Source organism: Meleagris gallopavo, chromosome 1 (assembly GCF_000146605.3).
Source record: "Meleagris gallopavo isolate NT-WF06-2002-E0010 breed Aviagen turkey brand Nicholas breeding stock chromosome 1, Turkey_5.1, whole genome shotgun sequence".
In the NCBI taxonomy this organism is placed as follows: domain Eukaryota; kingdom Metazoa; phylum Chordata; class Aves; order Galliformes; family Phasianidae; genus Meleagris; species Meleagris gallopavo.
Genome location: NC_015011.2, coordinates 187,529,596 through 187,541,355, shown reverse-complemented (window position 1 = coordinate 187,541,355; position 11,760 = coordinate 187,529,596). Strand labels below are relative to the sequence as shown.

Sequence of the window (11,760 nt, the reverse complement as noted above, 5' to 3'; positions counted from 1 at the left end):
AAAAAAAAATTACCACTATTGCTTTTTCTTTGAGAACACAAAAATAAATATTAGGAAGTGCTACACTGCCATGTTTGCTTTGGAGAGTCTTTTAGATAATGGGAATTAGTTTTCAAAACAAGAACACTGGCAAATCATAGCAGAGGTCTGAGTTGGAAAAATGGTAATTGCACTGCTTTGAACCTTGTGCATATATTAACAGTGATTAAATGTCACCACGATAAGCATGTGCATAATAGCTTCTTGAAACAGATCAAAGTAAGAAACCTCTGGGATAGTTGGTGTAGAGATTCTAAGATTACTGGGCAGTTGTGACATTCTGGCCTGAGTCCTGCACAGCCCAAGCTGTGTTATTTCCTTGTTTGTTATTTGAATTGCAATATATCTTTATTTATTTATTTATTTGTTTATTTTAAGGAATCTGATTTTTGAGGTTGCCTTCATTAAAGAATCAGCTGCTAAGAAGCTCCCTATTTATTGTGGCTGCCAATAATTGTATCTGGTTTCTAGTTTGAGTTATCTCCTGCTTCCAGCCTCAGACTTTTGTTGGATCTCTAGTGCCCAGGGTGAGAAGCCATTCCCAAGATCATCCCCGTGAGTAATGTCAGACCAAGTAAGTCACTCTTTGGCCTTTGCAGTAAGCAAAATGGATTGAACTTCCCGAGCTTCTTACTGCAAAGTGTCTTTTGCAAAGCTTTAACCATGCTTTTGATTTTAAAGGAGTGAGATTTGAGCCTGACTTTTCGTCCCTTTAGAGTCAGCTAAGACAAGCAAACAACTGCAGGGGGCAACTCACATTATAGGAATTACATGAATATAAAATATTACTTATAGTCTGTTATTGTATTTCTGTTGTTGTAATTTTCCTCTGAAGTTTTTATGTATTTTTTTGCATATTTACTTAAGCTGTGAGCGTATTTCTTTGTCATAGAATGTCTCCGGTATATCTCAGATTCTTGCAGCAGGAGGTCTGAGAAGATTCATAACTGAATATTTTCAAGGCATCAGTGTTTTCCTGAACGCTGGTGTTAGAGTGTGGTTTGGCTCTCCAGTAGAAACAAGACTCATGTCAGACATGCAGGTCTTCATTCCTACACGAGATCAGCCTGCTTGTACATTCAAGGATGCTATCTGCCCTTCAGACCACAGCCTCACACCAAAAGCCACGACTGCTTGTGGGCAGACCTGAGGAAACTCAGGCACCCTCTCAATTTCTTTTCAAGTGTGGATACCACACTGGGATGTGATTTCCTTAATCAAATTTAGATGGTCAGGTGAATTTCATTTTAAAAGCTAGCCCAGAAATGCAGGGTCACTTGGAGATGTCTAATGGTGGCTGGCTAGTGGCCACTCCTGGGACACAGAGGGAATTGACGTTGCCATCCCACAGATTTCTGACAAAGTTCTTAGATGCAAGTGAGCAAAACTGGCAGGTTTTTAAACATGTGCAAATCCTAGAGCTGTTCTGGGACATCTCCTTATAGTACTACTGAAACCATAAGCTTGCATCTATCACTATTAGTCAGTTCTAACTTATCCCATGTATGTTTTCCAAAACTCAGCCAAATATCTGTTGGACATTTGTCACTTGCATTGTTTATTGACAGTTCCACAACTTCCATCTTGTAACATAGCAGTACCATTTGTGGCTTTGTCTTGGTTTACATAAAACTCCATCGTCTTTGACTACCTGTCCATTAATTTTCTCTTTTTGCTTATTTTATAACATTCTTTTAATTCCTTTTGTGTTTGTTTTCATTCAACTCAATGTCTTCTTTCTCCTGTTTATCACTGATGTTTTTTTCTTAACTTTATAGTTTTAACGATGTTATTAAAGGTATTTTCTTTAATTTTCCACCGATACATTTAGCTAAATTTTTTAAATCAAGGCAGATTGCTTTCATAATGGCTTTTCTGGAATCTAGTAAAATCTTTACAGTTGATTCCTAGTTACTATGCTTGTTATTCTGTACTTTGAGAGGCTGACCTTTTAAAGCAGGAAGCATGTCTCTGTTTCGACATGGCTGTAGCCTCCTTTAAGGTACTGAGCTGTGACACATCCATACAATATCTGAATTCACATGTGTAATTCCTTGCATGCCAGCATGGGTCAATAATTGCTCCATGACCCCTGAAAGTCAATAATGTTAACTCAGTCTGCACAGAGACCTCAGACTTTGTTTTCACAGCACTGTAAACAGGAAATTTCAGCGCTGTTTAATATGCACCATTTCAAGAAACCATTTGCATTTAGCTGTCATCAAAACGGGTGCCAACGCTAGAGAATATATCAAGTTATTTGTGTGGGTGGAAATCTAGAAGGCACAGGTGTATCACACACACCCTATAATGCGGCACCAAGAGCAAAGCTGGCCATAACTTTCTTAAGATGACAGGTTTTCATGTACATGTCACTTCATCTGCATCCTAGTATTTGTCATGCAAGTATTTGTCTTTCTTGGCTTAAGAATATGCACAATATTTTATTTTTAACAGTTTTCCCACAGCCCTTTCCTCTGATAATGAAGGATTCATGTATAGAATCATCATAAAATCACCAAATGGGTTGGAAGAGACCTCAAGGATCATGAGGCTCCATCCCCCCACCACAGGCAGGGCCACCAATCTCCCCATTCAATACTAGACCAGGCTGCCCAGGGTCCCATCCAGTCTGGCCTTGAACACCTTGACGAGGCATCCACAGCCTCTCTGTGCAGCTGTTCCAGCACCTCACCACTCTCTCTGTAAAGAACTTCCCCCTGACATCCAACCTAAATCTTCTCTCCCTCAACTTAAAACCATTTTCCCTTGTCCTGCAGTTATCAACCCTTTCAAAGAGTTGATTCCCCTCCTGTTTGTAGGCTCCCTTTAGGTACCGAAAGGCTGCAATGAGGTCATCCTGCAGCCTTTGTTTCCCCAGGCTGAACAAGCCCACCTCCCTCAGCCTGTCTTCATAATAGAGATGCTTCAGCCCTCTGATCATCTTAGTGGCCCTCCTCTGTACCCTCTCCAACAGCTCTCTGTCTTTCCTGTATTGGGAGCCCCAGACCTACATGCAGTACTTTAGATGGGGCCTCACAAGAGCAGATTAGAGAGTGACAATCACCTCCCTGTCCCTGCTGGCCATCCTCTTGTGATGGAGCCAGTATGTCCTCTGCCAGATTAACAGAGCAAACCAGCATTTATTTGGCAAAGATATTTTCAGGATCCGATATGACAGAAACTTTTTTTTCTTTTTTTTTTCCAGAGTGTAGCTCCACTGTGCTGAAATACAAAACCATCCAACACGAACAGCCTCAGGCCAGGCTGGATGTGGCTCTGGACAGCCGGGTCTAGTTGTTGGTCACCCTGCACATAGCAGGGAGGTTGAAACTAGGTAATCATTGTGGTCCTTTTCAACCCAGGCCATTCTATGATTCTCTGATTTGACCAAACTTCCCAGGAAAGCTTTGATGCAGAGTTGCAGTATGTCAAATTTCAACAAAATCTGTTCTTTTTGGGAAAATCCACTGACTGTGTCTTGACCCATTGGGGAAGCAGAATTCAGCCTGAACTTTGGAATCCGTGCTGTTGTGTCCCTAACAGGCTTTCAGTTTGAACTGCTGCTCATGTTTGTGTTTGCAGTGCTCAGGGATTTGCATTTTGGCCTGAAATTTCCCACACTTGATCTTGGCCCAACAGATTTTTATTTTATTTTATTTTATGGAAAATGATAAATGGTTTTCTTCTCAGAAAATGGCTCAGAGGCCTTTTTCATGGTCAGATAACTCCAACACAGCTTGGTTTTATAACTTCAGATTTGGCAAGTGCAGAGTGCAGTCCTGAATGAGGAATGCACTTTTTTGCCTTGTTTGAAGACATTTCATTTCGCAATAGCGAATTAGTCTGATTCTTTGGAAATAATAGACTGATCGTTCACAAAGCATTATTTAACCATGGTGGAAAACGACAGACTGAGTTCTATTTCTCTGGGAGGTCACGAGTCTTGCTTTATAAATATGGCTTAGTTTCCTTTTTGCAGCGTCATCTTTCCTACTAAATCTCTCTGCGTCCCCTTGTGCTTTAACTCTAGCAGCAGCAGAGGTCATTTCTGCTATATTTGCTCTCCATAAGCTAGGCTGGTTGTACGTCCTTCTCATATGTAAGTAGACTTCAGAAATTAAGTTATGCTGAGATACACAGCCCTCAGAAGAGGAGCTCAGGAGGCAGATTTGCTGATACGCTTCAGCTGTTCTGCGCTGCCCCGGCGGTACAGCAACAAGCTGCTGTAATGAATCGCTTACTGCAGGCATGAGGTTGTTCTGTGTCACTGGAGCAGCACAGAGCTGTGAAGCATGCTGATGAATCTCGCCACAAATCTTGAAATATCTTCTTTTTTTTCCTGTTAAAAAGCCTGTGTGAGCCGATACGCTGTGTTTAATTACATAACAGCAAGTACTGGCTTGCAAGGCATGGCTGGAAAAAAACCTTCTTTGTGTTATGTTAGGCAGGCAGTGGGTCATCCTCCTGGGAAAGAAATTTGACATCTGCCAGGAGTTGAAGTTAGTGAGATTTGTGCTGCTTTCGTAGAGTTTGTGAATACACAAAGGGCAGATGGATGCAACTCTGCAGGCTGTCTGATAATGCCTGTTGTCTGGATGCTCACGAAGAGCAGCTCACATGCCAGCTAAGGGCACCACGTTACACACATAGCTGCATTCAGGTCCTGCTAAAATGGCAGAGGGGTTTTGCCAGGCAGAAATACGTGGCTCTTCCAGCTCTGGCGGAACAGCCTGGTTTACAGTGGCAATGTTCTTCACTTTGTGGGCCATCTAAAATATAGGTCTGAGTGCTAATTAGTTCCAAACCCCAGTTTCCCCCGTAATTCTTCTAATTTTTGGCTGTTTTCTTTTCAAATGGTCACAGTATACTCCCAGTTTGAGAGTCGGTATAGTTATTTCATTCAAGCATGTTATTTTTTTGCTGATATGTTTATACAGATAGTCTTTAGCATGGATGTCGTGGCAGGAGGTATTTGCTTTATTCTGTTCCCTCTTCCAGTACAGTTTATCCCTCTTCACACAAACAGAGCTTCTCTTCTGTAAACCATTTCTATATGACATTCACATCTTTCTCTACCTATTCCTATATGAGTAAAGACAAACATAAACTTCATTCCAGGCTATGAGAAGGACTGGTTTGGCAAGTTTTCGGCAAACAGATTTGCTAATTTCTACCCAAGTTGGAAAATTAACCGTATGGATTGCTGTTATACACACTCAAGGACTTACAAAATAGCACAAATAATGGCATTCATTCTTGTCTGGAAGGCTTTGCTGCCATTTTATATTTACCTTGTATTCCTTGCCTGTGTAGGTGCAAAGCAATTGAGACCTACAAATCACATCTGTCTCCACAAGCAGTTCTTTGTCCAAAGCACCATTTCCATGACCATTTTCTGACCTGAAATATCATTCCTCCTGACCCGCCCTGTCCCACGTGCATTTCTGCTGTTCCTCCTTGGCAGTGTAGGTGCAGGTTTAATTGTCAAAAAACGAACAGAACAGATTGAAATGAATATGATGACGAGGACGGGTGGTGTGACCACAAAAGAAAACAGATTAGCTTAGATTGGCTTCGACTGTCAAGGAGCCGCACCCTTAACCTTTTCTACAGTGCTGATCACTCTGGTATTCTAGCACTGCACAAAGGTTTTGTTATCAATGGAACAAACGCGGAATCTTATTTTTGTTATTACTGGATGAAGCATTTGAGGATATAGTGATCTTTCGTTCTTGGGCAGTATTATTTATATTTGGAGGCTGACAATTCATCTAATTCCCCGTAGACAGATAGATGAAGTTAGAAAATAATGATAGTTTATGTGAATTCTGTTTTTCTCAGGCATTTTTATTCCTCAGAGAGACTTCCATGGGGCCAAATTACCATGAAAACTAGAATACCATGATATTTCAGTTCCATATGGTAAAAGTTCATGCCATTCATTATTGCTGACACTGTACATATATCCTTGGGGAACTATGAAAAATATAAAAATAAAACTCCTGAAAAATGTGCATTAAAAAAAAAAATCTATGGAAACTGCTCTTTAACCCAAATGTTCCCCAAGAAAATCTAAAGCCAATTATTCCCCAAATATGGAAATTTCAGGCCATAGGTGAAACATCGAGGAGAATTTCTGGAGGGTGTACATTGCCACAACACCAAGGCCATCATGATAGAGGACAGCCACTGAAAAGACCAGTGATGCTCTCTGTGCTGCCCCTTCTTCCTATGCACCTGATAGATGTGCAACTAAGGGTGAGTTTAATCTGTGTTGTTTTTTTTTTTGGAAGGTTAGTTTGCCGTTGAATCCTGTGTAGTCAAGACAGAAAGAGAAGGTGCTTGAGAGTCCAGTTCAGAGCTATTGAGGCTGCACTGCAAGTGCTCCACTCTGCCTGACTATCAGAAATGCTTAGGATCATAGAATCATAGAATCATAGAATGGCCTGGGTTGAAAAGGACACAATGATCATCTAGTTTCAACCTCCCTCCTATGTGCAGGGTCTCCAACCACCAGAGCAGGCTGCCCAGAGCCACATCCAGCCTGGCCTTGAATGTCTCCAGAGATGGGGCATCCACAGCTTCCTTGGGCAACCTGTTCCAGTGCGTCACCACCTCCTGTGTGAGGATGTCATCTCACTGGATGTCTGACTCATTCCTTAGCTGCTCGGGTAGCTGTGTAAAGCAAAGAGGAATTAACACAGGCTTAACTGTAATAAGAAAGTATAGACTAAGGGATTATTAATGGAAGAACCCTTGGGGGTACAATGCATCACTGCAGGATTAAAAAATGTCTTAATTTCAGGCTAACTAGAGTCATTTCAATGCCATTAAGGCTTGCTATGAGACTTGCACATAGAGGGCAGCCAATCCAGCCTCAGAATTATGAAAGGATGAACTGGGTCACAAGTCCATGATTTCAGAGAGCAAACAGACAGCATTTCAAGAAATTGTTTTCGAAACAGACACATAGGAAAAGGGAACTTTCAAAAGTCCTCCTAAAAAGTAGTACTGTAAGAGATGGCCCTGGGGGAGATCTTATTTTCCTTCAGCTAGAACAAAATGATGCAGGGCATAAAAGAAAATTTATGTTGAGACTTTCAGCTTTTGGTGAGCTGTGCTATAAATATTTTTTTGACCATTAACAATTATAGCTCCTTCACACAATAGTGAAAACTGTATTTCAAAATGAGCTATTTTGTTTACTTAAAATGTTCCCCCATCATCCCTCACTGTCTGTTACTGTGTACAGTTGTCCTTCCAGAACAGTGATGAATGCAGTTCAGTGGGGGTGGGAGTGCTGGGAGGAGGTATAACTTCTTGAATAATTATCATTATCTTTGTAAAGTTTGCTGAAGTTCTGGTATGAGGGAACTTCTATAAAGCATTTGAGTTAATGCTCCTGTGTGGTATTGAGACTTCACCCATGGACCATCCTTAGTGTCGTGTTATTAGAGGCAGCGTATTATCCCATCCAAAGCTATATTGACTTCCCCCATCTGGGTTTTTGAGAAAGCGAGATCTGTATAAAATCACATTTCTTCTTCTCAAAACATAAAGAACAAATATTTTATATTCAGTAAAGAAAATGTAAAAGGAAGGTGCTTTCTTGGTGTGGGAGAGGGATGTAAAATGATAGCACATTTGGCCAGTTACCTCATCTCCATGCACGAGCATATGCACATGTATGCAGAAATCTGGCAGTAAGTAAGTTTACTTCTCCCTATCTTCAATGTTTTCCAATGCTACAAAACACTATAAAAATGTCAAGAGAAGCCTTCTGACAGTAACATACATCAGGCTGTGAAAGGAACTCTCCCAGTGAGTGGTGAAAGCCCTATGAACAACAGTGATTCTTAATACGATGTGCACAAATTTGATATAATGTTATCTACAAAACATGACTTTCAGACATTACTGCTACGCAGAGGCATGGGTGGATTTTGGGGCTTAGCTAACCTCAAAAAGCAGAACCATTCCTAAGAAAGAATTTATACTCAAGTTCATGTCTTCTGGCTGGAAACTCAGATACCGGGGTGACACCACAGCCTTTATTTACAACTATGCAAAATGCTGAAAACTATCTGGAAGACAGTATTGGAACAGCCTGAAAAAAAGCCTGTTACTTTAGGAGGGGAATTTATTAAGAGGCACCAAGTTAGGTGTCCAGCCCATTGTAAACTGGGTTGTGATCTGAGCAGCTCTCAAGGGTTCTTTGAAAATTCTAACCTGAAATTCATAGAATCTTTGAATCATAGAATGGCTTGGGTTGGAAGGGACCCTAAGGATCATCAAGTTCCAACCCCCTGCTAGATTTCTATCTATTCTAGAGTTAGTATGGGAGAAGTCTCTGCAGGAGAACTCTGTAAATGAGATCAGAACTGAACCATGAAACGCTGACAAAGTCATCTGGAGCACATGGAGTGGTGCTCAGTGATGAGCCTACCATTTCATTATTTTTGTGTTTATTACATCTTTTTTTGAATGTGCTGTTTTTCTTTTATCTGCAGCCTTTATTTTGATTTGTATTTCATTATGATTTACTTTCATTTGATAGTTCTCAGTCTATTTACAGAGAACAAAAGAATGCATAATGTAGAACAGTAGAATAATAGTGTTTATTTTCACAAGTTTGGAACGATCGAATAACTCACAAGTCACAAAGTGGAACCATGCCTGAGGTAGGTTAGGTCATCTCAAGTGTGTGGAAACAAACAGAAATATCCCATTCTTCACTATTGTTTATTATATTTATGCCACTTGGGAGTTTTAACAATACCACGTATATAAAACATTTGTTCTTGCTTTCTGCGCTATTCAGGGTTTTCTCAAGGATCTTTGGTTCCTTTTTTCATAGGAACACTGTGATGTTGCTATGCTTTGGTGACTTTCTCAACTGATTTAGCAGAACTGTAAGAAATGGCCCCCATGAATGAGCCAGAAGTGCTGAAAAGGAGGTTTTGTTCTTTGAATGCTTCTGTGTTTAAAAATAGTTCTTTTGAGAGTTATAACTGGCTTATTTCAACTTCTCAATTCTTTTTAATGTACATTTAAAGCTCAGTCTAGCAGAGAGAAACTAGAAGTGTGCTGGTGATGATCAGCTGCCGTGCAGTCCCATCAAATCAATTTTTATAACACTTTTGTCTTTGACAGGAGGTCCAAACATGGATGTCTAAAGCCACATCTACCTGCTTAATCCTGCTATTTAAAGAGCTAAGAGTCATCATGGGAGCACTGCTTCTTTCATTTGCAACTGCTCACAGTACTGGATATCCAGAGTCCTGCTGAAGGATGATGCAGTTTATCAAACTTTGCATGGTAACCTAAAATCACGGCCATTTTGCTGGGAAACACAGACCTGCAAAATGCAGTGATTCAGCATCTGCATCTTAAGCTATTGAATTTCACTGCCGGGATGTCTAAGAGCTGGCAGCAGGAGTGATCAGACTCCTAAGGCTATTTCAACATGGGCATTTGAAAATTAAGTCAGTGAAATTTACTGTTCATTATTCCTCTGGAAAATTCAGGCTTAAATTGAAAGTCTTTTCAATAGTGCTGAGTTCCTCGAAACTGTCATTGCTTTTCAAAGGAGCTCAGTTGCTTTAAAATAACTACATTTTATCTGTGGTCTTAGCAGCCCAACCTTATGGACTGACAGTTTTATTACAGAAACTTAAAGTGTGTTAGGACTTCAAACAGAGAAAAAATGGCTTCTTCTGAGTCTTTTCTTAGTTTCACAAAGCAATTCATGACTATGAAAAAATTCCTGTGATTGAAGCATAAATAATGTTGCAGTAACAACCTCATATAAGATGGGAATGGCTGAGGGGACAGAGAAACAACATTTTTTCTAAAGGATTTCATCATTCATTCCTCTCTGCTTTTCTGTCCTGCTTTGGGAAAGATGTAACATCTGCAGAGCTGAAGAGCACAGCCAACAACCAGTTGCTTCTCCCAGCTTGCACCTGCCCTGCTTGAGGTCAGACTTCTCTACAACAGATTTATCTCAGAACTCATTCAAGAGGCCCAGAACTCTACTTCTCTCCTTCCCACTCATATCCATAGGAAGGTGAGCACCATCTGCTTGTTTGAAGGCTGCTGCCCCCAACTGGCATGAAGAGGTGAAGGATGTGGAACCTGCGCAGGACAGGTCTTTCCTGACTGCTGAATGTGAGAAACATCACGGAGGGAGGAAGGGGACGTGAGTTCCAGAGACAGCACTGTGATTGCAGGGAGCATGGGCAGACATACGTTTTGGTAGCACACAATTTTTCCACCCTAAAAGATTTTATTTCCATCTGGATGGAGTAGTGACATAGGCTGACAGTAGAAGTAGGTTGTTGCAGAGGTTTAGGAATGTTGGTCGAAAGAAGACAGAGAAACAGCCTTTATTACCCAGCTGGAGGGAGTTTCAAGCAGGTTGAGGAACCTGGAGTATGCAAGATGTTATTTTGCATTCTTTCCAAACTACTGTGAGAATTTTCTCACAGCAGGAAATGAGCAGAGAAGTAGCTGCTCCTTTGGGTCCCAGTTCCCATTCTGGGCTGCTGCTGGCGTCCACGTGCCACTGCCTCTGATTCCTCCTGTAGTGATCCCAGTGGCTCAGTTTAGCCCTTCATGGCTCACTTCAGCCAATTCTATCACCTGATATAGAAAGAATAAATCACCATTTCCAGGAACGGCAGCACCGTAGACAAAACACAATTGAAATACAATTCTCCTGGAGTGAGAAGCATGAATATAGCTCAGTATGTCATCTCTTGGTTTAGCCTACAGAATCAGTGTGGTGAACACCACGGTTCTGATTTCTTGATGTAATCTTTGCTATGTGGCTCTGGGCAGCCTGGTCTGGTGGTTGGCCACTCTACATATAGCAGGGGGGGTTGAAACTGGATGATCATTGTGGTGCTTTTCAGCCCAGGTCATTCTATGATTCTTTGATTCTATGAAAGACTTCAACGTTTATGTCTGGAAAAAATCCAGATCTGTATAAACTGGAGCACATTATTGTGTGTATTAAAATGTTCACATGGTATTATCCCACAACCCTTCCCATATTTATTTTGGAAATCATTACATCTGGAAAATGGGAAAACTTCCAGTTAATTCTATTACCTTGAAATATCAGCAAACACAAGGGGATGTTGAGATTATTCCCTGCTAGAAAAGAAAAAAAGAGCAAGTAGGATTCAGGACTATAAGCCAAAAGAGAATCCTTCTTCAAATAATGCAACATGGCTTAAGCTTACCATTGGGAAAACAAGGATGAAAAGTGATTCTTAAAGGGCCTCTGTACTCAGCTCTGGGGAGGATGTGCCTTGAGTACGGTGTTTGTTTTTGGGCCCCTCGAAAAGACACTGAGGCCTTGGAGCACGTCCAGAGAAGGGCAGCTGAGATGTGAGTGGTCTGGAGCACGAATCTTATGGGGACTGGCTGAGGGAACTGGGATTGTCCCGTCTGCAGAAGAGGAGGTGCAGGAGACCTTATTGCTCTCCACAGCTCCCTGAAAGGACGTTGTGGTGAGGTGGGGGTCGGCCTCTTCTCCCATGTAACAGTGATAAAACAAAAGGTAATGGGTTCAAGTTGCACCAGGGGATCTTCAGATTAGATATTAGGAACAATTTCTTCTCCAAAAGAGTGGTGAGGCACTGGCACAGGCTGCCCAGGGAGATGGTGCAGTCACCGTCCCTGAAGGCATTCAAGAACCATGGAGATGTG

General features: G+C 41.3%; 1 long non-coding RNA gene across 1 annotated transcript; it reads left to right on the top strand.

Moving 5' to 3' along the window:
• Nucleotides 1-28: 28 nt before the first annotated feature.
• Nucleotides 29-11,542, top strand: LOC104909409. The gene is made up of 3 exons (XR_792312.2): nucleotides 29-613; nucleotides 6,151-6,300; nucleotides 9,196-11,542. It is a non-coding gene; the product is annotated as an uncharacterized LOC104909409 (long non-coding RNA).
• The last annotated feature ends 218 nt before the right edge of the window (nucleotides 11,543-11,760 follow it).